Here is a 27137-nt window from a genome sequence, read left to right as displayed (position 1 = left end):
TTGGTAGCATTCACCAGATGGGAATTCTGAATTTCCTGAGAACTGCTTTGAATAGGCCACCCCCCACACACGCTATTAAAGCTACTCTACACAATATATCTTAAATTTTGAATCATTTTTCTAAAGTTCTCAAAGATTTGGTCTAGATATGATTATTTAAACCATTATATAGACCAAACAGAATACAGTGAATGATAAAAGTGACTTATTCGATCACCTAGGGAACAAGAAGAAATCTGACATTTAGATGACTTAAGTACTGCTTCTCAAACTATGAGCCATGGACCATAGCATCTGGGATTCTTGAGATAATTTCTGTAACTTCCAAAACTTACAGATTTATTGAGAGAAGTCAAGAGAAAAATATTTAAGAATAAGGCAGCGAAACATGTCTCACACTCAAGTAATGACACTTTACTTAGATCTGAAGGAAAAACATGTAAAACCCTAAGAGTTTTAAAAGAAAAAAATTTATTTTTGGTGTATTGGCCACACCCGATGCTGCTCAGTATGAGTTTTTCCATGAGTTTTTCCTGCTTGTTGAACCTCTCTATTGAGAGTTATATGAGTTTATTGTGTTCACCATTTGCGAACTATCTGATAGTTAGACCTACTGTCAAAGGTTTCTGAAAATACAGAGGCACATGGGAAAGTGGTACCAGCCTGGAAAGCTTCCTGGAGATGTAAGCTACAAAACCAGCATGCCTAGAGTGTTTGGTGGCTAAGAGTTTCTGCAGAGATGAATAGAGAGGTAGTGAAGCTGGGCCATAGGCATGGCAGAAGTTGTGGATAGATAGAGATTTGTGTGTGCAAATTGCTACCTGCCCCCACATCTGAAAGACCCCAGTGAAGTCAACTGCAAGGCCTATATGGTACAAACATGGCAGAAAATGCATAACTTCTTTGAGTGCTTGCCACGTTGCTCTTTGTATAGAACTAGCTGCATTTTATTTGTTTCTTGGGCATACTCCTTCTGTGCTACCTGGTAAACCATACCTCAGTGGTGCTCATCTTCTGGACTTCCATACCTGACCTTTCAAAGGAGATATTTTGCTCAGTGACTGCATTTGCATTGGTGCTCAGTGACACAGTGAAAATGTCTTGCTTCATCTATCCCTGTGCATGTTCATTTCAGCATTTATTTTTCCCCACTTCCACCATTTTCCATCCATTCCCTGGGGAGTAAGAAACTGGATCATGCCCAGACCACTACCAAGTTGTGCCAAGAAATCAAAAAATTCCACAGAAATCCCAGGGGAACTGGGATTTCAGTAAAAACTTAAATAGACTACGAGTTGGAAAAATTCTCACATCAGTAAGTTAAGAACTAAGGACTGAAACCTTCATAGAGAATTACTGGTGAGTTCAAATATAGCCTATATTTTTTGAACAAATGGGAGTCTCTCAGGAAGCCAGTGAGAGATTTTTGTATTTTTGTTGTATTTTTCCTTTTGTATTCTTTTTTCACACATATATAGATATATATTAATGTTGATGTGATTTAACTATTGGGGCCATTCTAAACTTTCACTTATGCAATATTCCAACACCGATCCCACCATGAATATTACCTTCACTTCATTTATGTCCCCAGATTCTCTACCCACAACCTTCTCCTTAATCGTGCTTCCTTAAAGCATTTTAAAGAATAATGATTGTGTTTTGTGTTCCATTTTTCAGTAATAATGGTTCTGTGGTTTTATACCACCCGTATGCCCAAGGTCTCTGACATTTTCCGTTGTTAGTTCCCATTTACGTCTTTTTTCTTCACTTCTCTATTTCTCCTTTCCCTGACCCCCTCATTACTATAACCTAAATTCTTCTTGACTTTGATACTTTATATTCTCTATTCTATCTGATTGGTGAGAAAGTCTATCATTATTCCAGTATCAAGCAGCACCCAGAAATAAATTTAACAAGATGTGAGAGCCCTGTACATGAAAACTATAAGTCACTCATTAATGAAGTAGAACAGAGTCTCAGGAAATGGAAAAGTATTCCATGTGTCATGGAAGAAGAATCAATACTATCCCACCTAAATTTTTATAAAGATTTAATGCAATCTCCATCAAAATTATGATGGCATTCTTCAAAGACTTAGAAAGGTCATTAATAAAGTTTTATAGTATGACAAGAGGCTTGAAGTAGCCTCAGAGATGTTTCTCTTATTGTTTTTGTCTTTCTCTTATAGCCGCTCTGGGAACATGGGAATAAGCTGAGCAGCAGTTCTAAATTTGTCTTCAGAGAAACCATACATTGCTGAAGACCTGCTATAATGCAGAGCAGCCCAACAAAACAATGCAAGTTTCATGATCTTCACAGAAGATGGATTCGCTGATGTCCCTGCTCTGAGAAATCTTCAATTATCAAAATTTCTGGATTTATTTCCCATGAACTATCTCATGGGCAGAAATTTGCAAACCATGGAGACTTCGTTCAGAACTGCAACATCAACATCCTCTTAGAAGCTAAGGTTCCTTTGTTTCCTAGGATTATCTCCCTTTCAAATGCATTCTCTATTCCCATGAGAATCATTAACTGATCTGTTCCTAGGAGATTCACTTTATTGTTGTTATTGGTTCTCCTATAATTTAAACTTTGAGTCCTGAGTATTTATGGTATTGATTTTTTGAAACTCAAAAGGGCGACTGAGAAGAAATTTTCTTCTTTATTATTGAAAATATTTGTTTTCTCTAACTGATCTTTTCTGGAGACAATACTTTGTCATAAATGCACACAAATTTCTTGAATGTCGGACCTGTTTGTAATTCTCCATAACCTGAAAGGACTAATGAAACTAACAGAAATGGCAAAAGAATTAAGATAAATGAGATGTAATAAAAACCAGAATGGTAATCTGGACTTATTAAGACATCAAACGAAATGTGAAATAAAATACATGTAAAATAAAATGCATACCATTTTATTAGTAATTTATTCATTTTGATTTTGAAGCTTCACCTGTAGAGCTCAGGACTTCTAGAAACTCTTGTGCTCAAGGATAACCCTACTAGGGGGTTTCTGGAACTATATGTGGTTCCAAGGATCCAAATCAGTATGACTGTTCTGCAAGGCCAGTGCCCTGTCCACTATATTATCTCTATGACCCTAGACTATTTTTGAAAAAGGGGAAAAAGAAGAATGTCCACATTCTTTTACTTATATATTTATATTTTCCAGTCAACTATCCAGGTGCTTTCTATGACACCTCTATGAATCTATGTTCCTTAAAAGAAAATTTTGTAGAAATCTAATGTCTGTAACAAAACCACACTAGAACAATCTAGGGCAGTCCCATTTTGCAAACACTGATTAGAACAGCCACAGTGCTAAGTCACTGAACACGCAAACATCAAAGACAAGATCCCTATTCTTAAGAAGCTATCAATAACCAACCAATCAAAATAGAAAAAGTACCTTAGGGCAGGAGTGACAGGGCATTTGCCTTGCATGCAGCTGAGCCAGGATGGATGCGGGTTCGATCCTCAGTATCCCATATGATCCCCAAGACAGGAGCAATTTCTGAGCACAGAGCCAAGAGTAACCCCTGAGCACTGTTAGGTGTGGCCCAAAAGAACCAAAAAGAAGGAGGAGGAGGAGGAGGAAGAGGGGAAGGAAGAGGAAGAGGAAGAGGAAAAAGAAGGAAAAATAATAATAAAGAAGAAGGAAGAAGGAGGAGAAGCAAAAGAAGGAGGAGGAAGAGAAGGAGGAGAAAAAGAAGAAGAAGAAGAAGAAGAAGAAGAAGAAGAAGAAGAAGAAGAAGAAGAAGAAGAAGAAGAAGAAGAAGAAGAAGAAGAAGAAGAAGAAGAAGAAGAAGAAGAAGAAGAAGAAGAAGAAGAGAAGAAGAAGGTGGAGAAGAAGATGGAGAAGAAGAAGGTGGAGAAGAAGGTGGAGAAGAAGATGGAGAAGGAGAAGAAGAAGATAGTAGCAACAGCTAGTTATGAATGTAGTAGAGCTAGTCAGGGAAGCAGTCACTAAATAAAAAGTCAAAATGCAAAACGGTAAAATCATGGAAAGAGCTTCGGAAAGTGTAGGGTAATATAGAATAGGGATGATGTCAGAGAGAGAAATTCAAGAGAGGGAAAGATGTCTTGAAAGATAAGACTGTGGAACAGTAGACAAGATAAATAACCATGTACATGAGGCAGGAAGCACAATGAGGTGAATTCAGGAAAAGGCTAAAGTCAAGAGTTTTGATGAAATGCTAATAACCCCTTGGGGAAGGAGTGGAACCTTCACACATAAGCGACAAGTAACCCAGAGACATTTCTTCCACATCATATCATGAATTTTCCATAATATAATTGTACTGTACAATGTATGAACTGTACAAGTATTTCTCTGATATAGATAACTAATTTTACTTTAGAAAGCACTGTGGAATATTAGGATTGTTTTGAGGATGACATAATTACTGCATAATTTTATTTTATATTCATAAAGTAGTTAATAATTTTGTTTGCTATTATGCTACTTATTTTTATTTCCTGAGCTGAAGAAGTTCACAGGCAAGCAAACAATATTTGGAAGGCATTCTCCAGTGAAACCTTCTCTGAAATTAGAAAAAGGTAAGTGTTTTATAAATAAACACACTGGGCTCCAACTAGAGTCACTAATGCTGAAAGTGGGACAGAGAAGGAAAAAGAAGCCTCAGGTCTATTTCTGTTGTGATTTTGAGATTGCTCAATGTGAAAATTCTAACAAGTTGCCAGCATCACTGCAGAAGTATATGTTTTACAGAGGAAATTAATTCTAGACTCAACTCTGTGTTGATATTAAAAATAAGTAAAATTTAAATATAAACTAATAATTGACTCGATACCATTTATTTAAAATGTTTAATAAATATTAATGTAAAATGCACTTATGAATAGTAAATAAAACAGCACATGAGACAATGCACAGAGCATTGTGGTTGGTGCATGACAGCAGCCATTTTTAGTATATTTTGCTTCAGGGGACCTGAAGTCTAATCCCAGAAATATTCAGCAACCAGGCTGCTGACATACTGCTAAGACTTGAGGATGCTGTGTTGTTTGGGCCCTGCTATCAGGGACCAACAAGGTCAACAAGGCTCAGGGGCCTTTGGGGCTACACCCCAAAAAGCTTAGGGACCAGATGGTATAGGGGTTAAACCAAGTTTGGATCCATGCAAGACCTGTATTCTAAAAACTGAGAATATTGAGTCCTTATTAGTATCCTTATTTTATGTGAGCATATGAGGATTTAGAAATATTAAGTAACTGACAGATTTTAATATAAAGTATGCTAGAACTAGGTCACAAAACCTAAAATTCAAATCCACAGTCTTGTACTTAACTATATAATAAAGATTCATAGAAAATCAGGAGAACATATTTTTACATTGAATTTAAATTTATAATTACCTAGCAGGGTGGTAGAGTGAAAAGGTAAAGTAGAGAGAAAGTGAAGAATGAGTAATCATTCAATTATCAGAAAATCAAATTAAATTAATGGAAATGAAATTATCTTTTAAAACTTCAGTGCTGAAGAGAAAAGAAATCTAAGAACATGCGATGTTTATGGATGGGGATCCCCTCAAGGCCCACACTGGGGCCACACCTTCAGCCAGGGGTCCTCACTCTTTTTAAACAGGGGGCCAGTTCACTGTCCCTCAGACCATTGGAGGGTCTGACTATAGTAAAAACAAAACTTATGAACAAATTCTTATGCACACTACATATATCTAATTTTGCAATGAAGAAACAAAACAGATACAAATACAATATGTGGCCCACGGGCCATAGTTGGAGGACCACTGCGAGTTCAGCCTACATGATTCAATGCTACTTACTAGCTATCTTTCCCTTACTCCTAAGCTTTCTTCCCATCCCCAGGAGTATAAGAGTGTATTTGTTGTCTGCTTTTAGGGGGGCCATAAGTGGCTGTACTCAGGACTTAATGAACCATACAGTGTCAGGGATGAAATACTGATGGACTGCATGGAAGGCATGAATTCTTCCTGCTATACTATCCCTCTGGTACCATCATATGTTTTGAAATTATGCAGTAACTGTCAATTGATAACACCTGGTGTTAACTTATATACGTTGAGTAGAATCAATCTGTATTCACCCCAAGTTATATAATATTTAACCCTTTAAAAATTTTAATAAAAATGTCCCTTGTTTGTACAGGAAGTAAGAAAGGAGATAAAAGATAAATGGAAGGTTTGAATGAAGAAACAGTATGGTTGTGACTCAGAAGATGCCTAGCACAGTATAGGGATCTGAGCAGAAGAGCAACCTTGTGAGCCCATACAGGTCAAGTTGGATTTTCCCAAGTCAAAGATCCCTCTACAACTGAGCACCCAAGAAGAAGAGAACTTTTATTATAACTTAGACACAGTATATGCTACAAGAGGGTTTGCAAACCAGGTATGTAGAATAATCTTTAAGTTGAAGCCATTTGATTCTAAGAGAGTAGAAAGGAAAAATAAATGAAAGAGAAATAGACTCACATCACACAGAGCTGGCAAGAAATTAGGTGTCCTCTAGAGTGTGAAGAAAACAGGAGCAGATCCACAGGCTACTAGATCCAGAAATATTATTCCTTAGTACCCAGACTTTTTCTTTTAGTCTAAATCCAATATTCATCCAGCAGAAATGTTGACTGGGTAATGAATAGTCAGGGGCAAGAGGGCATAATTTCCTTCTGTCTGAGTAAGAGGTTAAACATGTACCCTATTCTCTGAAAATCCCTAGGGATAGGAAGAGTTCTTGAACTTGAAAAAAACTCAAGATTCTGTGCCAAAAGTCAATATTACACAAGGGGTGATAAACATATGAGTTATGGGAAAATTTTAAAATAGCTGTCATTTTATTAACGAGTATTTGCTAAAAATATATCGGGCCACTAGTGTCCTTTGTACTTTAAAACAAAGTATTTATGAGCCATCATTGATTTTCTCTGTTATAGAGATCTTTTAATACATTTTTTCTTTTCCTCTACACACCACCATCGTTCACTTTTCTGCTGCACAAAACAGAAACAAAAACAAAAAAAATTCCAAAAATAAACACTCAACTTTTTCCACCAGACTCTGTCTTCTTATTGCCAAGATGAACGTGTATTTTTGGCCTTGGCTTTTTAATATCTGTCTATCTCTATAACCTTTTGCAGTTTGGCCATTACTTCCACCGCTCCAGTTTGGCCATTCATTCCATTTACCACAATATTAAAGTTACCTCTCAGATATCATTATTATTTTCTCATTTTAATGTAATAAAATATTAACCCTATTAGGCTTTATTCCTTTCTCTATTGCTGCTGTTTCTGCCTTTTTATACTGTTTACCTCATCTTAAATATCTATGTCTTTTTGTTGTTTTCAGAAAACTAGAAATTGAACTTTCATATGACCCAACAATACTTACTCCTAGGGATATACACTAGGAGTCCAAAAATACAATTCAGAGAAGCCCTGGGCAATCCTCTGTTCGTCTCAGCTCTATTCACAATAGCTAGTATCTGGAACAACCCAGATGTCCAACAACAGATAAGTGGCTAAAGAGACTTTGGTACATATACACAATGGAATACTATGCAGCTATCAGGAAAAAATGAAGTCATGAAATGAAATTTTCCTATACATGGATGGACATGGAAACTTTTAGGTTGATTAAAATAAGTCAGAGGGAGATATATAGATACAGAATAGTCTCACTCATCTATGGGATTTAAGAAAAATAAAAAGACATTATTGTAATAATACCCAGAGGCAATAGAGATAAATCTAGAAGGACTACCCACGATAGGAAGCTTACCACAAAGACTAGTGAGTGCAGTTAGAGAAATAATTACACTAACAAATAGCATGACAATGGTAGGCAGTGAGAAGTATAATGCCTATCTAGAATACAGGAAGAGGGTGGGGGAGGTGGGAAACGGGGGGATTGTTGGTACGATGGTTGCACTGTTGAAAGAGGAATGTTCTTTTTTATGACTGAAATCCAACTACAACATATTTGTGATCATGGTGCTTAAATAAAGATATTACTGAAAAAAAAAAGCACTTCTGCTGGATAAATATAGGTATTAGACTGAAAGACTAAAGTCTAGGTGCTAAAGAATAACATTTCTGAATTTAGTGCTCCTACTGTGTAAAAAAAAAGATTAATTTAATCTTGCTAAGACCTGTAAGAGAATCAAATAAATAAAAACCGTATGTAAACAAATGCTTATCTTTAGTTTATTCAATTCAAAACACACCAAAACAAATAGGTCTCTATCAATGGGACACTTGCTCTAATATGTACAACATTGCCATTGAATAGAATGTTATGCAGCTAAATGTTCTGAAAGATGCTGAGAAATTTCTGATATCAAGTTAGTGGAAAGAAATAGAATCCAAATTTGCATTACTAAGTCCAGCCAGGAACAATCCTTGAGCCAGGGACACTGAGCACAACTCCAATGCCCCAAACTAAACCATTTTATTGAAATAAAGGAAAAGTAAGAAAATTTTGAGATTCTAGATAGCAATTCCAAACATATTGAGCCTGAACTAACTGTTTGTTTCAAACAAATGAAATAAAGCTCAAGCTTGAGGAAAGCCTTGATTCTTTTTTTTTTTTTAATTTTATTTTTTACATTCAAGAACGGGTTTTAACATTCCTTCGCTCACGAACTGAATGCTGTCCTCGGGGGTCATAGGCCGGCGTTGGGGAGGTCCGCCTCCTGCCGGTAGGGGCCGGCCTGGGCCGCTCGCCTGCAACAGAGAAGTGCCCACTACTCATCCCCCGCCCTGCGCCCCGCACCCTGCGCTGGCCTGGCCGGGCAATCTTGATTTTTTTTTTATATATATAATTAATTTTTATTTTAATCAAGTGGCTTACATATCTTTCTCAGTAATATTTTAGGTACATATTAACATTGAGTCAGGGGAATTCCCACCACCGAATTGTCCTCCCTCCACCCCTGTTCCTGTCCTGCCTCCCATAGCCTCCACCCTCACCCCCGGGGCTGCTAGAATGAGTGGTCCCCTCTGTGCCTAGCTAACTACTTAGTGGTCCTACACCTGTTTGGTCATGGTACCTCCATTATATCCCCCTCTAATTGGGAGGCGGGATTAGATCGTTCAAGTTATGTGGTTTTGTTTGAAGAAGAGAAAAGTAATAAGATGGGGTAAAAATCAAACATGCAGAAAATGGTCAGAGTCCTTCTAGAGGCTCTCTCATCCTCGGTTTGGGAGACAAAGAGGAAAAAGGTGAAACACCACAACAGTATAAAAAGAAGTATCAAATAAAATATCCAGTGAGCACTACAGCAATAAAGATAAGCACCATATACTTGCCATGGACCTGATATAAAAATCATGACAGATGATAAAATGGAAGAAGAGAAAAGAAGAAAGAAAAAAAATTTAAAAAATGGAAACAACCAGTTCAATATCCACACCAATTCAAAGAAATCGACAAAAACTAGATAGATTAAAAAAAAAGATTATTTTGTGCTTTCTGTCCCTTTTTTATATATTTATTTATTTAGCCCTCCTGCATAGACACAGTAAACATTCATCCCAAAGTATGTATGCACCCCACTATTTATTGCAGCATTCAGTATAAAAGCCAAATCTTGGAACCAACCTCGATGTCCAACAACAGATGAGTGGATCATTAAAATGTGGTATCTATACACAATGGAATACTACATGGAAGTCAGAAATGATACAATCATGGACTTTGCAGCAACGTGGATGGACCTAGAACATATTATGTTAAACAAAGTAAGCCAGAAGATGAAAGATAAACACAGAATGATAGCACTATTCTAAAGCACCTAGAACATATACCATATACACAACTAATACTCAATGATCAAATAACAGGGTTTAACTGGGTAGAAACTCCAAACACTGTAATAGTTAACATATACTGGGGAGTAGTGCCCAAATCACATGAAAGAGGAACAGCACAAACTCTTGACTACACATTATATCATAAAGAAACTAACAACAGCAAAAAACAGCAGTGTAGAGAGAATAGGTATGTAATCACCTTTTTACTACAAAGGCTCATAATAATCTCTTAGAGATCCTATACAGGATTACAGGTAAAGATTACCATGGTAAATCACTGACTCCAATGGAAGCATTTCAAAATAATATGATTTAATGCCTTGATCTTACTATATTTAAAATAACCTCTCAGATTTTTTGTCCACAGGCATTCTTGAATACAAAGACTGGACAAACTAAGATGGCATCTCGGGAGTCAGTCACACGAGATACCATATCCAGCTTGCTATATGAAGAGATCTCGATAAAACTCTTTAACATACCCTTTATTTCTAGGTTATACCATCTTTTAGGACCTGAAGTACGTGACCAGCCAGATCACCGAAGCAGCAACTGTGACCTACAGATTTATACTACAGGGCCTACTCATCAAACACATTCAAACAAACTAACATTCCTTTGCTCTTTTCTCCTCTCTTCTCACTATTTTTCTTCTTTTTCTTTTTAATCTTATTTGCTCTTGTCTCCTTTTCTGCCCCTTCCATATACTTCCCCCTTTCCCCCTTGTTAGAAATACAATTATCCCCTCAACCCTCAATCTCAACCTTGATTCTTATTATCCCTGCCAAGCCCTGCAAAGTTAGGTGGTGCCCACCCCCACAATAAAAGTTTGTCAAATATATCAGAAGATGCTTTAACATCCCAGAACAATTGCTAAAGTGAATAGGTGAAGGTTTTGTTAAAAAAAAAACTTACAAAAAAGATTCTCTAGTACAAAAAGTCATTCCACTATATTTTTAAATAAATATAATACAGTATGTAGAGCATTTGATTTTTGTTCATGGCCAACCCAGGTTTGACTCCCAGCATCATATACTATGGTTCCCTGAGCTGTGCTAAGAGTGTTCCCTTAGTGCAGAGCCAGGAGTAAGGCCTTAGTACCACTGGATGTGGGCCCCCAAACTAATGAAAACAAAAATAATATAAAACTCTGATAAAGAAATTAACAATAAGTTGTACATAGTTTAGAATTAAAGTTAAACAAAAATAAAATAGGGGAGGGGATAAACAAAAATAAAATAATACATAAATAATAAATAAATAACAAATTAAAAAATAAAATAAAACTTTTATAAAGAAATTAACAAGGGAAGTGGAAAGGGGGAAAAGAAGTTAACAATAAGTTGTACTTAATTTAGAATTGAATTTAGAATTAGCCTAGATTTAGTTTGCTGCCACATATATGTTTAATTCATCTATTTTTGATTTTACATGTGTGGTGTTAATAAAAGTTACTTCCCATGGCAGCAAGGTTATTGAAAAACCAGAGATGCATTTCAGTTTGAAATGTACAACATAAAAAAAAATATCTGCACAGAGCAAAGTAAGTTATTCTTCAGCAATGCACATACATGAAACGCTCATGTGTGAAACTATGATAAAATTCTTAGAACTTAATGAAATCTACCCATTGGGATTTGTCACTAATTCCTTGAGACAGACATCCAGTAACTTTATAACGAAGAGAGCAAACATTTCTGTATCAGATGCAGTAATGCTTGACTTATTCCATGACCACTTCCATGGCAACTACTACTACAGAACACAACTAAGAACTTGGACACAAACCAAAAATCTCCTGAGCACCTAAAATAGATGTCACTGTCTCTGCATTTTACCACAGGCGTTTTTCTCATAAGAGAATCTCTTGGGTCCATAGCTTAAGTTACAACTTTTAATTCTTAACATTTGTTTTAATAAACTTCACTTTTTCTTCATGTGGTTGCATAAAAAAAAATTGGGGGTGGGTGTTGGGCTACACCAGGCATTGCTCAAGGGTTACACTGGTCTCTGTGCTTGAAAATTGCTCCTGGCAGGTTCGAGGAACCATATGGGATGCTGAGGATCAAACTTGGGTCAGTTATGGGTTGGCCAAGTGCAAAGCAAATGCCATATGGCTTTGCTTATTGCTCCAGCCCTGCATCAAAAGAATTAATTTTAACGAAGATTAAGGTTATAGAGAGATTTTGAGGATATTGGAGTACTGAAAATAGTAAAAAGCAAGTTACACTTCCAAATGAAAGACACAGAAGGAAAACCAGTCTCAGAAATAAATGAATTGCATTACAAAGCATATATGACTTTTGGATACATGGGCATAGTGGTATCATACACCATAAAAGTGGCCTCACAGTATACTGACTTTAGAGGATGAATCTACTATGGATACATATGCTAATTCTACCATTCATACTTATGCTAAAAATGCTAAGTAAAAGCATTACACTGAATTTTGCTACTGCAAGGACATATCAGTATATAGAATGGTCACAAAAGACAACCTTCTATAAATGGCTAAATTCTTTCTTAAAAATGTAGTCTTCCATTTTACCAGTGATTTATGTCTTCAAAGTCTGCATATGTATAATTCCTTTGTTGTCTCTACAATTATTTAGTAAGCATCAGCTATTACATGAGGTTATGAAAGAAGGATTCTGGAGTAAGCATTTTAGCTGGATGAGGGAATACAGGTGAGGACTTTAAGTCCATTCTGCTGGCACTTTGGGCCTTGGCTTGACACTCTTCTCTGAGAGTGTCCATAGTACAATGCTTTGAAATTCATTCTTTTTCTCAGACATGTCCCTTTAAGGACTTAAGCAAGATAAACTTCATTTAAAAAAGAACAAAGGACTAATTTTTAATTAGTGGGAGTGAAGGCAATGAATGGTTCAAATAGGCAATGAAATATAGAAGCAAACGAGAGGCAAGCCCCTAAATTTAGAAAGATGTTTCCAGGATTGGTCTGCTCACTTAGAGAGACAGGGAGGGGTGGCATCAGAAAAGGCAGAGCCACCCTGTTCTGTCCCATTCACTTTATTGGTTCCACATTGGTTCTATACTTCAACTTGAGTATGCTTTACCCTGTTCTCTCTAGCAGCTGCAGTCAAGAACATTGTACATTCTGTAACAGGACAGTATATTACTCTTAAGCCAACTGAAACAATGCAACACAAAAGCCACCGAGGATAAAATGTGACAAAGATAGAATCAGCTGTAAATAAAATAAGAGCAATCACTGGGTAGGAAAACCAAATGTAACATAGTCCTAGGCTTCAGCTACCAGTAAACACCAAATAAACCAGTTAAGAAGTATGTTTTCTCCAGAAGTAAGGTCAAGAGAAAGGTCAAAAGAAGGGCAATGAGGTGCCCAGAACAAATGAACCCTGAAGGAGATTTCAATGAGTTAAAACAGTACCTTATAAAGTAACTGGTTTTGTCTACTTACAGCTGTTTCCAGGGCCGACTCTTGTTTAACTGGCCTTCAGTTTAAAATGAATTCTGTTGGAAAAAAAAAAAAGCAATGCGCTTGTCTGGGAAAAGTTGTTTGGACATAAACCGTTCCTTTCAAGGCGGTGGCAGCTAAATTTAAGTTTGTTGTTGGGGTATATAAACTCTTCCTGTGTCTAATTTTCTTCCTTCTTCCCTTCTGACTTAGTCAGTAACCTCCTATCCCATATATTGAAAAAACAGACAGAGAGGAGGGAGAGGGGGAAAAAAAAGTACTAGGAATCATACCATAAATAATGTAGTATGCGAGCATTTAGAAAAGCACCATAAAAGTGGGGAAAAAATGTAAGCCTCAGGACACACATCAGGATCTTAAATATAATTTAGCACAGTATCCTACTTGCGTAGATGAGCAAAATGATGTTCAGAGAAAAAATTACTTATACATGGTACTACCGCAGCTCATTAGTGTCACATAAGACTAACTGCTACCAGGTTTTACAAATGTTCTTTCCACCATTCTATTTCTTGTACACTGTACAACATCCACATGATTTTGGATGGAGCAGTACAAATTGCAGTGTGAGAGCTTTCTCTCCTCGGAGAAAAACACTTTAAAATCCTAAATACTGTTCCTTTATCACATCTCATTGATTCTTCTATTTAGGAAATGAGCTTTTCCTTTGCTAATCTTCCAGAATATTTTAATGTCTCAGAAGTTTCTTTTTTTTTTTTTTTAGGGGTCGATGCTTGACTTAGTCTTTCTAAGGAGTGACTTTAAGGATAATATAGTGACGGGTATTTGAGTTTTTAATATTCCAATATATGCTATGTGATTCTTATTTCTTGATTCTTGAAAAATTGACTATTAAAATTTTTTCTATTTATAAGTTATCAACTTGTCTTTATTTGCTTTGGGGAGCAATACTCAATATTGCTCAGGGACTATTCATAGCTCAGTGCTGGATATAGTTTTAGTTTTAAAGGGAATGAGATAGTACTGAGGATGCACAGTATACTCTCAGGCCTATTAGGCCATTTTTAATATGGCAAGACATTCTTGATATTGACAGCTTGATATTGATTAATTTTATATAATGGAAGCAGAATAATAAACTTTACAGGGTGACTCAGGGTCTCTGAGTGGCCTATGAAGAATAAAGTTATAAAGGTAAGTCACATACAAGTATTTAGAGCTGCAAAAGAGTGAGTCACATACAATAGCTGATGGGTCCTGGATTCAAGAACAAATGTTCCTGTTTGTTCTAGAAATGTTGGTGACTGGTGGAAATAATTGGAAACTAACCCTTACCTTTTCTTTCAAATCCATGATATGGTTTGCATCTAGGCATGGAAGGGAAAGCATGTGCTGACAATATGTGAACTCAGCACAATCTAAAATAGCACAATGATATACAATCATTGAAAAAAATTATCTTTCTAAATTTAGATCTTTTGGCCATAATCCACCATGCCATACTCAGGACATGCCCTGGAATTCAGAATCATAGCACAGTTTAAGAGAAATGGCTACTGTGTTTTGAAGATTGGATCCACGGAGTTGAATTTCACTTCTTCATGGAAGAAGAACTTAGAGCAGAGGTGAACTCCAGGGCAGGCTCTATTAACAGAGGCAAGACAGTTGGAATTCTCTAACTCTTGATCTCCTCCTCTCAGTTTTCAGGTTTACAGTAACACTAGTAAAAGACTTTTGCAAAGAATCCCAGACAGCAATCTGTGATAGCAGTGAAGGGAAGTGACAACTGAATAACTTCTGGACTAATATTATGTGGCTGGGAGATGTCATGTATGGGTATTTTCAAGTGAGCAAAAACATAGTGCTGCAGCAATACTACAGTGCATAGGGCACTTGCTTTGTAGGTAGGTTTGATGCCCCACATCCATTATGGTCCCCTGTGCACTGCCAGGAATAATTCCTGAGTGCAGAGCCAGTATCTAAAATCACTGTGCATAGCTCCAAACAATCAAAAAAAACTTTTTTTTTGGTTTTTGGGCCACACCCAGCGATGCTCAGGGGTTATTCCTGGCTCTCTGCTCATATGGGGCACCGGGATTCGAACCAACCACCTTTGGTCCTGGATCGGCTGCTTGCAAGGCAAACGCCGATGTGCTATCTCTCCGGGCCCCAAAAAAAACTTTTACATAATTTCTGTAAATAAAATCTTCAGCATCAGCTGTCTCAAGTCAATTCAAACTAAGGCATACTTTACTGCCCATCTCCTCTCATACCTTGGTCCCTCACATCAGACAGAAAAGCGATCCCCTCCTTTACCCCTTTCCTCAGCACTCCACTTTCCTGTTTCCTCCAGTGGCTTCCAATTATTCCTATTCCTATTATTACATACTTTGCAATGCTGCACATTTCTCTCCTACCACATATTGCACCATGATTTCCATCATCCATTTCTTCATCTTTTTTCAATATGGTACCCAATGTTGGGTATAAAAACACAAACTTAACCATGGTCTTCTTGGTTCTATATTATTTCAGTCTGTTTAGCATTCCTATTGCATTTAAAACCTAACTCTGTCATCTTTCTAGAATATTCATTCTAATCTTCACAAAGCATATTCTTATTAACAGTCAACACTCAACATTCATTCCAAATGTTACTTTTCTAAACAAAATCTGTTCTGACATCTCTACCTAATCAACATTATCCTAAACCTCATATATACAGTCTTTCCATTTTCTATTTTTATTTTTCTCACAGTACTACTTCCTACTATATGAAGTTACCCTTACCTTTAAAAATGTATTCATTAAATTAGTTCGAGATTAATGAGAATATCTTCATTAGAATAAGTTTAATGACATTCTAAAATATGATATGTTAGGAATAAAATTAGAAACATAAAACGTCACCACCTTTAAACCACATTATCAGGGCTAGAGTTATAGCATGTCAGTAGGGCATTTTCCTTGCATGCTGCCAACCTGGTACAAATCCAGATCTGATCCCTGGTATCTCATATGATCCTCTGAGCATACTAGGAGTGAGCCTACCAGGAGCAATTTCTGAATGTAAAGCCAGGAGTAACCACTGAGTGCTGCTGATAAACAATGAGTTTATGAGTGTAGCCCATAAACCAAACACACACACAAACCCACAACAACAACAACAATATTATCCCTGGCATTCAGAATAGTGTCAGCATAAAGCAGGAATTGAACAAATAGTTCCTGATAAATGAATTGCAGTTTTGGCCCACGTTATGACTCTCTAGTCAACAAACACTGAAGTCATAAGCAAGGATTGATCTACTTCTACAGTTAACTCAGGAGATTAACCTGTGTCTCTGATGTGCTAATCTAAAAAATTGTGAAACATGTATGCATTTAGATACTTTGATATCTACATCTTTTGTGGATGTCTGGCTAACTAGATGTGCAATCATATTTTCTAGAAGACTCGAGAACAGGGGAATATTTACTATCTCATTTCTTTTTGGGGTAATAGTACCTGGGGTTCTTAGTGGATATTCCATATATTATACCTGATAAATTTTTATTTTGGAGCTTGGGATATCATGTAGTGCAGCTTAGACACACATGGGATAATGTGACTGGCACCACATACTCCAGTTATAGTACATGGAAGAGGTTTGTATCAGAGAGCAAGCAAAGGGAGGCTGACCCTTTGTTGGGAAGAACAAAGCACCACAGAGATTTTTTTTCCCAGAACAACCAAATAAAGTAAATACTATGCCTATGAAGCATTGTTGCCTAAGTAGCAAATAATATCACTGAAAATAATTTTTATTTTGTACTTGCTTTATTTTATTGTTACTGGGAACAAAACGATCCTTTTCCCACAGCAGTTGCTGATATTATTCTAATTATCCAGTGACATGCATTTATTCAGTGAATTAGATACACGATTTTTTAGCACTCCACAGCAGTTTTGATGGTGCCTGGCTTCTAGACTTCTACTTCCTGCATTACTCAGCATATTACTCTGATATGTGGGACATATGGTTCAGCACTTCGATCTTATAATGAAGTGTTAGGGCCATAAGGGTCACCTACACTGGTGCGTAGGAGGCCATTCAATGGCTTACACATATAGAGTGTAAGTTCCATCACATGAGTTAACTCGCCAACCCCCAAAACATTTCTGATTATATTTTATGAGCATCTGTGATAGGTAATGAGATAAGTAGTGAGATATGTATAATTATGCTTTGTTGTTTCATGGAGTTATAATTTTTATTCAAAATATATTTCCCTAGGAAACATGTTTTGTTTATTCATTCATTCTTTTAGTTCTTTTCCTTCCTTCCTTCCTTCCTTCCTTCCTTCCTTCCTTCCTTCCTTCCTTCCTTCCTTCCTTCCTTCCTTCCTTCCTTCCTTCCTTCCTTCCTTCCTTCCTTCCTTCCTTCCTTCCTTCCTTCCTTCCTTCCTTTTTTCTTTTCTTTCTTTTTTGTTTCTTCCTACCTTTCTCCATTCTTTTGATTTATTGAAACCTTCATTAGTCTAAATCGTGTTCCAACTGCTTGGATATAAACACAAAGGCAAAATTAATGTTAAAAAGCTTACTGGATAAGGCTGGAGAGACAAGACAGCAAAGAAATAGGGAATTTGCACATTGTAGACCTGGGATGCACATGGATTCTATTCTCAGCAACCCATATGGTTCCCTGAACCTGCCAGAAGCGATTTCTGAGTGCAGAATGAAGAGTAACCCCTGAATGCCGCCGCCTGCTGTCCCCCCAAAACAAAACAAAACAAAAATTAAATAAATAAGGTATTTAGAAAAATTAAAACACTCCATGACATTGAGACTAAAGGCATCTTTTTTTCTGATTACTTTATTTATTTCCTTTTATAAATTCTTTATTTAAGCACCATAATTATAAGTATGATTGTAGTTGGATTTCTGTCTTTCACCAGTGCAACCTTTCTACCAACAATGCCCTCCTCCCAACTCCCCCACCACTTCCTGTATTTGAGACAGGCATTCTACTTCTCTCATTATTAACATGTCATGCTAGTTGTTAGTGTAGTTATATCCCTAACAGTATTCACCACTTTTTGTGGTGAGCTTCATATTTTGAGCTGGTTCTTCTGGCCATTAATTCTATAGTTTCTGGACCTTATTACAATAATGTCTTTAATTTTTCTTAAAACCCATAGATGAGTGAGACTGTTCTGTATCTATCTCTCTAACTTTGACTATTTCACTCAGCATAATAGATTTCATATTCATCCATGTATAGGAAAATTTTATGACTTCATTTCTCCTGATGGCTGCAAGACATTACATTTTGTATATGTACCAAAGTTTCTTTAGCCATCCAACTGGGTCTCAGAATTGAAGAGTTTATTTGGCATATATTTTTGTCATATCTTAACTGTTTCTTAGCTAGAACAGTTGTGTAACTCTATATTAAAATAATTAGTGACAATAAAAGTGAAGATAGTCTTGAAAATATACTAGTTAGATCAAGTCAAATATTGAGTTTTGTGCAGCACGAAGGATAAATTTGTTCAGAAAGGTAGAAAATAGGAGGTAATATTTTAACATGAAATCAGGAAAGCACATACATAACTCAAATAGGGGAAAATAATAGGACATTTCTACAGTTGAAGTAGAAAAATTTCTTCTCTTGTGTATTTTACTTCTGCTACTGTCTATACAGTTACTCTTTAATACTAAAGTGAAGTCAGATAGTAAATAACCATATTTGAATATCTACCAGTCTTAGATATTTGACCCAAACTTCAGGTAATGATGATGGTACAGGAGCTGAAAAGTCTTATAGTGACTGATTCCAAAATTTAGACAATTATAATATTTTATACATTTTGGAAGTTTTGTTCAAAACATATATAAGGGTTTTAACTAAACTCTTTGGTATATACTGATTATTTTAGTGGAACCTTTTATCTTTAATGAGATAATGAACAATGACAAGTCCTTAAGTGATAAAGATAACAAACATATAGAGTTTGTTATAGAATAGTCTTTTTCATAGAATAATATATATCCATAAATATTTTTATAAGTTTATGCATATAAACACTCAGACATATTATTTAAAAATTATAGGCTTGGTTAGTCATTTAATTAATTACCAGTGAAACAATATGAATAAGTATCATCAAACTGAATCAATTCTCAATCTGCTTTCTTATCCCAGAATTATTTTTTGAGAGGATATTCTCCATCTTTGTACTTTAGGGAGCAAAGAAGGTTCCTTATTAGGTTAAGTGGAGGAAAAGATTGACATAGCTTGGAAAGGAAATATTCCAGACACAGAAAAGACCTATCAGTAAAATGAATTATGCCCTAAATCTTCATTCTGTTAGCATCTAGTTTTGTAACATTGAACAAAACCTTTAACTAAGTCTTAGTTTTCTTCTATATAAAATGAGAGGATTTAGTCAGATTATATTATAATTGTGGGGTTTGTTTTAAGTTGCGAAATTTAACTATTCCCTAATATACAACTGAGGATCATTGTCTATCATATGTTTTAAATTTGCTTGAGGTTATTTATATGTAAAGACTGGTAAGATATATATTACATCATAATAAAATTAAAACAGCCAGCTATTGAGACAACAACTCTGATGACAAATGTAATAATGACATTTAAGATTCCCCCATATCCAACCCAAAGTAGTGGGGGGACATTTCATATTTTAGTGTAGTATAGGGGGACTATTAGAACTCACTTAGAAGAACAATCATCAGACATAAAATGATGAATCACATTGTACAAAATAATTTTTACATATTAGTATTATTTGGACTCCCTCAACATACTGAGGATCAAGCTTCCTGAGGTTATACAGAAAAAATAGTTATGTTTTTGCCCAGAAGTATACAGTTACTTCCCTATGCTGTCATTTTTCACAAGGAAACAATGGACTCACTTTTACAAGACTCATCACTGGAAAGAAAAGAGAAGCTAACACTTTGGTTATTATTTCTGAGGTTTCTTAGAAACACAAGTGTGGTTCTAAAAATAATGAAAACAAATTATCCATCAAAACTGTGCTATTGGATCTCAACTTCAATGCAACCAAATATTCATGAGCTTGACATATTTTTGAAGTATCACCTTAATTTCTTTTCAATATAGAAAATATTTTCATAAAATAGCATGATATATAAAATGTAACATTCAAATTTCTCTCAAACCCCAGCAATTCTATTCTTGTTTTGTTTTGTTTTGTTTTGGAGCCACACCCGGTGATGTTCAGGGGTTATTCCTGGCTATGCACTCAGAAATAGCTCTTGTCTTGGGGGAACCACATGGGACGCCGGGGATCGCTGTCCTGGGTCACTCTCATGCAAGGCAAACTCCCTATTGCTGTGCTATCACTCCAGCCCCAACAATACTATTCTTAAAGGTTCAGGTCAGAAAGTTAAGTTAAAGTTAAGCTGCTTTACTGAGGACAGAGTCATCACTGGTTCAGTCACCACCACCTGAACCAGAATCAGCAGTGGTATGCCAAGCATCTCCAAGGAGTCAGAAGAAAGCCAGGAACACTCAAACTCAATTTACCTGGGGGCCGAAGGAGGCAAAGTCGGGGTGATCCTTGAGTGCAAAGACAGTAGTAAGCCTTGAACATTGGGGGATGTGACCCAAACAACTAAAACAAAACAAAACAAAAATGGTTCCTCTAGGGCAGGGCCACAAAATGTTGGACGAAGGGCTGCAAACGGCCCGCGGGCCGCGAGTTTGAGACCCCTGCGTGTAGAGTGTGGTCTAACTGATCCCTTTTCTCTTAAAATAAGCTGGTCACTTGACAATACGCTGTGCATCCACCAGGAGGTGATCTAAATATCTACCTATTATCTATCTCTTTATCATTCATCATCAAACATACAAAATTGCACACATATATTTGCAACTCTTTTTCTACATGCTTATTTTTTGTATTGACATAACACTGGATTTTAGCATACCTTTCAGGTATCCATCATTGAAAAATCAATCGTTATTGGTTTAAATGTTTTTACTACATTAAGTTTGCCACTAAAAATTTAATTCTATCCCAAATATAAATATTTTTGTTCTCTGCACAGATTGATCTGATTTTTTTTTTGGTCACACCTGGCTGAATTAAAATTAACATTGATTTCGTAGTGTTTGAGGACTGTATGGGAAGCTAGGCACAGAATTAAAATCAAATTCATGCAAAGATAGTGCATAGCACTCACTACCTCTCCAGACCTTTAAATTATTTTATTTTGTGTTATTTGTTGACTTGTCTTTTTTCTTTGCAGGATGTGATAAAAAAAAAGGGGGGGGGGACTGGCAAGGTGGCGCTAGAGGTAAGGTGTCTGCCTTGCAAGCTCTAGCCAAGGAAGGACCACCAGCATCCCCGGGCAATTTCTGAGCGCTTAGCCAGGAATAACCCCTGAGCATCAAATGGGTGTGGCCCCAAAAAAAACAGAAGAAAGAAAGAAAGAAAGAAAGAAAGAAAGAAAGAAAGAAAGAAAGAAAGAAAGAAAGAAAGAAAGAAAGAAAGAAAGAAAGAGAAGGAAGAAAGAAAGACAGAACAAGAAAGAAAAAGAAAGAGAAAGAAAGAAGAAAGAAAGAAAGAAAGAAAGAAAGAAAGAAAAAGAAGGAAGAAAGAAAGACTGAAAAAAGAAAAGAAAAAAAAGAGAAAGAAAGAAGAAAGAAAGAAAAAAGAAAGAAAGAAAGAAAGAAGAAAGAAAAGGGGAAGAAAAAGAAAGAAAGTAAGAAAGAGAAAGAAAAAGAAAGAAAAGAAAGAGAAAGAGAGAAAGAAAGAAAAGGGAAAGAGAAAGGGAATAAGAAAGAAAGAAAGAGAGAAAGAAAGAAAGAAAAAAGAAGAAAGAAAGAAGAAAGAAAAAAGAAGAAAAAGAAAAAAAAGAAAAAAAGAAAGAAAGAAAGAAAGAAAGAAGAAAGAAAGAAGAAAAGAAAAGAAAGAAAAAGAAAGAAAGAAAGAAAGAAAGAGAAAGAAAAGAAACAATCAAGGAAAAAGGAAGGGAGGGAATAAAAAGGAATGGGAGGAAATAAAAAGGAATGGGAGGAAGATAAAAGAAAAGAAAAGAAGGAAATGAAGGAAGGAAGGAAGGAAGGAAGGAAGGAAGGAGGAAGGAAGGAAGGAAGGAAAGAAGGAATATTTTCTCCAGAGGTAGGTAGGAGAGAGGGCAGGGGGGCGGGCAGTAGGGGAACTAGGGACTTGGGGGCAGGAAATTTGCACTGGATATTGTATATTATATGACAGACTCAGTCATGAATGACTTTGTAACTGTATATCGGATTGTGATTCAATTAAAGAATTTATAAAAAATAAAAAGAGGAAAGGAAAGAAAAAAGGAAAGGAAATAAGAAAGAAACTGGGAAACAAAAGCAGGTAATTTAAGGCCCTGAGAACTACTGGGTTTGGCACAAGAACAAAACAAAAAACAAACAACCAAATATAAAGCAAGTAACTTACAAATATACGACGTCATAGGAGAAGATGAAGTGATATATTCAAAGTGCTCAAAGATAGAAATTGGTATCCCATAGCACCATTTACTGAAAATATGCTTTGAAAAAATAGTTCTTCCTTATCCTAATTTTAGCAGCTATTAAAATGCTGATGTTGAGAAGCATTATTAATAAGCACACATTATTTTATGAAAATTTTATAGAAATATAAAATCAAAGCCTCCCTACCTTATACATAAATCTTTAAATTTTCAAGACAAGTTATCAAGTGGCTAATAAAAATAAGGGTGATAATTGCATATTAGCGCCAATATACGACAGACAGTGCATAATAAAATATTTGCTGAATAGACTAATAGCACCACAGACACTAATGTTACTGCTAAGCAATCAAGAAATAACCACATGTAAATGAACAACTCTAATATCCATTCATTTAAAATCATGTGTTCAAGAATTATTCAAAATGTTATTTTGAATCTCTGAATCATTGCTTTTGTGACTGCTTTAAATCTAAATACTGTCTCAACACTATTGTGTGTTCATCAGAGCCTGACTTGAATAGACCTTCCTCTTTCATTATAAATTGATCACTGTATTGTTTTCTTCATCTTTTCAATCAATAGTTTTCTGGGTCAACTTTTTCCAAATATATATGTTTAATTTATAGTTTCTAAATTATGATATATCAAGGCATGCTTTTGGAGATTTTTTTGAACAAGGAACCACAACCACAGGCACAGTTATGAAAGTAGTATGTGGTTTTAGCCTATCCAGAAAATAATTTTACTTTTTTTTCAAACATAGTATAATATTCACATCCTGGAAAATATGCATGACCTTGTTAGAAACTACAACTCTGATTTTTTTCTTCTCATTGTTCAATAAATATATTATTATTTATGTCACTAACATCTTAGTAATACATGTATTTGTCATGGGAAGGTGCTATATTAACTTATTCCTACATAGTTATAGTATTCCTGTTCTCAAAACTGAGAATTTTTATAAATAGATTATATTTAAAAATCTAAGAAGAAATGAAATCATTTGAAGGAAAAATATAGTAAGTAAAGCAGAAAAGAGCTAAAGAGCTGGTACTGGGGTGAGGCACTTGCATGTAGTTAGTGGTTCATGTCCACATATCGTTCCCTCAGATCTTTAGGAGTAACCACTCAACTCAGCCAGGATTAAATCCTGAGAAGCACTAGATTGACCAAATCTCAATGCCATCCTCCCTAGGATGAGGGGAAGATAAGAAGAAAGAAGGAGGAGGAGGAGAAAAAAGAGAAGGAAGAAGATGACAATGAAGAGAAGAAAGAAAGAAAGAAAGAAGAAAGAAAGAAGAGAAGAAAAGAAAGAAAGAAAGAAAGAAAGAAAGAAAGAAAGAAAGAAAGAAAGAAAAAGAAGGAGAAGAAGAAAAAAGAAAGAAAAAGAAAGAAAGAAAGAAAGAAAGAAGAAAGAAAGAAGAAAGAAAGAAAGAAGAAAGAAGAAAGAAAGAAAGAAAAGAAGAAGAAAGAAAGAAAAAAAAGAAAGAAAAAAAGAGAAAGAAGAAAGAAAGAAAAAAGAAAGAAAGAAAAGAAAGAAAGAAAGAAAGAAAGAAAGAAAGAAAGAAAGAAAGAAAGAAAGAAAGAAAGAAAGAAAGAAAGAAAGAAAGAAAGAAAGAAAGAAAGAAAAGGAGAAGTAAAAAAGAAGTAGGGAAAAGAGAAAGAAGAAAGAAAGAAAGAAAGAAAGAAAGAAAGAAAGAAAGAAAAGGAGAAGTAAAAAAGAAGTAGGGAAAAGAGAGAGAAAGGAAATGGTAATTTGCTAAAACATGTTCGATGAGTAGGCCCTGTAACATAAATTTGTGGTTCACAATTGACTGTTTCAGTGGTCTGAATGATCATATGTCTTAGGTTCTAATAGAGGACATGTACCAAAGAAAAAGGAAAATGAACAAAAGGAAAAGGGTAAATTGAGTATTTTATCAAGACATTATAATAATGCAAACTGTATATGGTATCAACTATGACTGAGCACCAAGGTGTAAAATTAGGGTGTTCACTCTTTGTATACAAGAACCACTGTGGACAAAGAATCTGGATTTTATACCTGCTAAGATTAAGGCATTAAAACATATTGCTAGTAATCACTGCATCTGGAGTCTCTGGCTTCCAATCATATTCTTTACCAGGTTCTATGGATAAATTCCTTAAGACATTATTATAGGTCTTTGTAGTTAGAGGCTGATTGCATACCTGTTCACTCTAAACCGCTGCTTCCATTGTTGCTAGTTTCTTTATGGTATAATGTATAGTCAAGGCTTTGCATTGCTGCTCTTCCACTTGATTTGAAAACTTCTTGCTAAATGCTGACAACTAGGGTTCTTGGAGTTTCTACTTTAATAGATCATTGTATTTGTTCTTGTAGTACTAGAGGTATATATGGTACACATTCTAAATACCACAGATAAGTGATATTGTGTATTTATCCTTCTTCTCTGGCTTACTTCATTTAACATAAGTTTTTCTAGATTATCCAGGTTGCTGCAAAATCCATGATTGTATCGTTTTAAACTGCTATGTAGTATTCCATCGTGCATAAGTACCACATCTTCATAATCCACTCATCCGTTGTTGGGCATCGAGTTTGGTGCAAATCTTGGCTATTGTACTGAGTGCTGCGATAAATAGTGGAGTGCATACATACTTTGGGATGAATGTCCTTCTGTCTTGGAGATAGATGGCCAGTAGTGCGATTGCTGGGTCATATGGCAGCTCAGTTCTGAGTTTACTGAACACTCTCCATACTGTTTTCCATAGGAGTTTGACCAGGCAGCATTCCCACCAGTTAGTGGAAGAGAGTTCCTTTCTTTTTTTTTTTTATAATTTTTTATTTTGAATTATGAGAACAAAAGATGCAAAGAAAGAGGATAAGGTAAAATTACAGTGGAAGGACAGTCACCCATAACATAATTATCAGAAGAAGTCCCCTTGCTGATATCTTAACTTTGAACTTTCAGCCAAAGAAAGTTAAGATAAATAAAACAGAATCCATGTGCAATTACTTTGTCCCTCAAGTTCCCAGATTGTAGCACATTATAATATTTCTTAACAGCACACAAGGCAATCTAAAGCCATCAAACTTACGTAACTCCTTAAACATTAGAGGCATAGTATTTTTTACATTTCCATGTACATGCATATTAGCTTAAGTTAACCTCAAATTTTAAGTGGGTGTGTTTTAAGGATTAGAGTCAAAGGAGCACAGTAAAAACGGTGTTAGAGTGGGAATTGGTGTTTGCATAGGCCCACCAAAATATGAGAGGCATGGAAAGGAATAACCTTGGCCTAAATACAAAGAGATCCTACCCCTGAAGTCTCCTGGCATAAGACCAGCTCTAGGCCTCAGGCAAGTTATCGTTCGATCCAAGACATTGATCTATCGCCCCCGCGCGCACAAGAAACATTAATAGTACTCTCACAAGAAACATTAATAGTACTCACTATCATTGAATTATGTTTTTATGTATGCAGAATGTCCATTTTGTACTCTGCCCTTTTGCATACCCCTTCATAAGTTCATATTTCTCTTTAACTTCTTTAACTCCTATCATCATTACTCCTTTTTTACCCTTTCTAACTTAAGTACTGTTGAGTCCTAAGTCACAGACCAAAGTGGTGCCCTAGAGTTAACACCCACCCAACTATTTTAAAAGGCATAAAAAGGACACATATCTTTTCAACATTTTATGGGTGTTTTCTTTGACGGCTATAACTTTTGCTGAATACTTTCTTATACAGTGATGATCCCCCCCCCCATGTTTTTTATCTTCTCTTTGTGAACTGCTCAATATGGAATTTGGTGTGAAAGAATCCCTCAGTTTAATACTTATGTTTGAACCAAGTCATGGGTCTTGTTGGAAATGTTCTTACGCCCCCATATATCTGATAGCACCACGTGGCTTTATATCTTGTTTGCGTAGGCACACTAACTGGGAAAATACTATACATACCAATAAGTTCTTATATAATAGAAATGGGAACACACAAATCTTGTAGTGCAATGAGACCTTACACCCTGAACATTGACATAAAGACCTGGCACAGGCCTCAGAAGAATGGGCATTCTCCATTTACCCCTTGATCTACAGAAGACATTTACAAAACATCCAAGGTTGTATATAACATCACCCGGAAGCATTCCTGTACCAGGGAAGACCCTACAGCTGCTCTGACATCGATCTACTCAAAAGAGACACCCCTTAACACTGAGAAGACAACAAGAACAATGGCCTGCTTACTGGACAGGGCTTGCTGTATTGCCCCTTAATGGTGAGGTTTGTCTATAACATCACCTGGAAGCAATCCTCTACCACGGAAGACCCTACCACTGCTCAAACATCGTCCTGCTCAAAAGAGACTTCCCTTAACACTGAGAAGACTTAACAA

The 27137-nt window shown here is 35.9% G+C and overlaps 1 protein-coding gene across 3 annotated transcripts in view; it reads right to left on the bottom strand.

Annotated features, from left to right (window-relative positions):
- Positions 1 to 27137, bottom strand: part of ARHGAP24 (Rho GTPase activating protein 24) — a 361899-nt gene that overhangs the window by 179109 nt on the left and 155653 nt on the right. The window contains exon 1 of one of the 3 annotated variants that reach the window (XM_049789757.1): positions 13265 to 13278. The exons of the other annotated variants lie outside the window; for them this stretch is intronic. The gene's annotated coding sequence lies outside the window, so the exon portion shown is untranslated. Of the gene's footprint in view, positions 1 to 13264; positions 13279 to 27137 lie in introns of those variants that run through there. 3 annotated transcript variants of the gene reach the window in all.

The sequence above is a fragment of the Suncus etruscus genome, chromosome 16 (genome assembly GCF_024139225.1).
Source record: "Suncus etruscus isolate mSunEtr1 chromosome 16, mSunEtr1.pri.cur, whole genome shotgun sequence".
NCBI classification, from domain to species: Eukaryota; Metazoa; Chordata; class Mammalia; order Eulipotyphla; family Soricidae; genus Suncus; species Suncus etruscus.
The sequence above is the reverse complement of the archived record's forward strand: the minus strand, read 5'-3'. Positions and strand labels throughout refer to the sequence as shown.